Source organism: Orycteropus afer, unplaced genomic scaffold, assembly GCF_000298275.1.
Source record: "Orycteropus afer afer isolate SDZICR_OR568_19922 unplaced genomic scaffold, OryAfe1.0 scaffold00032, whole genome shotgun sequence".
Taxonomy (NCBI): Eukaryota; Metazoa; Chordata; class Mammalia; order Tubulidentata; family Orycteropodidae; genus Orycteropus; species Orycteropus afer.
Genome location: NW_006921619.1, coordinates 6,779,091 through 6,781,534, shown reverse-complemented (window position 1 = coordinate 6,781,534; position 2,444 = coordinate 6,779,091).

Genomic DNA, 2,444 nt, shown 5'->3' with positions numbered 1-2,444 from the left:
AAACAAACAAACAAAAAAGAATGTAGGTTAACAGGTTAAAAAAAAAAAGATTGCAGGAAGACTCATTAACAATCTGCGATATGCAAATGACACAACTTTGCTTGCTGAAAGTGAGGATGACTTGGAATCACTTATTGATGAAGATTAAAGACTTCAGTCTGCAATATGGATTACATCTCAATATAAAGAAAATGAAAATCCTCACAACTGGACCAATAAGCAGCATCACAACAAATGGTAAAAAGATTGAAGTTGTTAAAGATTTCATGTTACTTGGTATCAAAATCAACACCAATGGAAGCAGCAGTGGAGACATCAAAAGACTTACTGCACTGAGCAAATCTGCTGCAAAGGACCTCTTTCAAGTGCTGAAGAGCAAAGATGTCTCCTTGAAGACTAAGGTGTGCCTAACCCAAGCCACTACATTCTCCATCACCTCATATGCATGTGAGAGCTAGACAATGAAAAAGAAGACTGAAGAAGAGTTGATGCTTTTGAGCTGTGGTGTTGGCAAAGAATGCTTGAAAGTACTGTGGACTGCTAAAAGAACTAACAAATCTGTCCTGGAAGAGGTGCAGCCAGAATGCTCCATGGAAGCAAGAACGGCCAGACTTCATCTCATCTACTTTGGTCATGTTATAAGAAGGGACCATTCACTGGAGAAGGATATCATGCTTGGTAAAGTGGAGGGTCAGTGAAGAAGGGGAAGGCCCTCAACGAGATGGATTGACACAGTGGCTGCAATGAGCTCAGGTATAATAAGGATTGTGAGGCTAGCACAGGACAGGCAGTGTTTTGTTCTGTTGTACAGAGGGTCACTATGAGTTGGAGCTGACTCAACAGCACCTAACAACACTAATAACAACTGCACAGAGGTATTGTGACGAATGAGTTATTGAATATACAACTCTTAGTACAAAGCATAGTGTATAGCATATGCTCAATAAATATTAGTTCAATTCTTTTATTTATCCATTCAAGCATTTAGTAGGCAATACTTTACTGAGCATCTACTGTGTGCCATACTCTATATTTGGCCCTGAGAATAGTGAAGTGATCCAGATGCCAGGGTCTTTACCTTTAAGCTGATTGAACTTCAGTGGGAGAAGAAAGCTAAGTATGGTTTGAAAGTGCTGTGATGAAGGGCAATTAAGTAAGGCTTGGGGATTGTGGTGGTTAAGTTTGTGTGTCAGCTTGGCTGGGCCTTGTTGAGTGGCTGGGCAGCTAGATGGAGTTATTCCCCATGATGAGACTGGTAATTAATTCCATGGTAGAATCTATTGGAGCAGCTGAGTAGCTGCTTTGTGTATGTGGTCTGCTTCCCATATATAAGAAACAGCTTTAGTAATGGTCTCTAGTTTGTGGCATGCTTGAACCCTGCATGTAGCTGAGTCATTGTTCAGCAGCCTGCCATGCTCTGCTGACCTTGGGATTTTCAATGGATTTGAATTAATGGCCTGCCGTGTGGTTTGGTGACATCAGGACTGTACTTGTCAACCTTGGGCTTGTCAACCTCGGCAGCCAGCAGCTGTCTGAGCAAAGAAAAGCCTCTAGCTTCAGTGGACTGGGAACAGGAGGCAGAGCTAAAGCCAAGGTTGAGGGGCTATCACCCAGCCCCTAGAGCCTGGCACTTTGAACTTGGTCTTTAAGCCTCCAATCTATAAGAGAATAAACTCCTGTTTGTTCAAGCCATCCCATTTGTGGTATATATTCCTGTCAGAGCGGCACTAGGTAACCAAAACAGGGATCAAGGAAATCCTGGAAAAGTGATTGCTCTACAAGGAGCTGAAGGATGAGAATGGCCAGGGAAGGAAGATGACAGAAATATTCAGGAAAGAGAGAGAGAGCGAGAGAGAGAGAGAGAAGTCCATGGGAAATTCCTGAGGCCAAAGGTCCCAAGGCCATAGACAGTATAAATATTCAAAGAACTGAAAGAAAATAGAATGACTGAACCTCAGCATATGAGCCAGGAGTGGTGACCAATGAAGGTAAAAGGGAAAGGTCAGATCCATACTAGTTCACATTAAGGAATTTGGTATTTATCTGAAGCCAAGGGCAACGATCAAATTTCCATTTTGGAAACATCACTCATGCTCCACATGGACTGAGGCTTGGCGAGCACACACCTGCAAGTAGGGAAACCAGTCACTAACAGGCGATGGTGGCTGGATGACAGGAAACAGAAAGAAGTACATAGGCTGAAGAGCTAATTAAGATGGTTCCTGACAGGATGCTGTGGTTGGAGGTCGATGGGGTGAGCAAGGGGAGAAGAAGTCAGAGACAGAGCTTGTGCAATTGGGAAGAAAGTAGATGTGATCACTGAAATAATAAAAAATAGGGCAAGGAGATGGAAAAGAAGAGATGGATTCTGGATAGAGATATTAAGTTTCTGTGTTCCAAAAGCAGGTGGTGAATGGGTCTGCAGCTCCAGGGAGAGAGGTGGG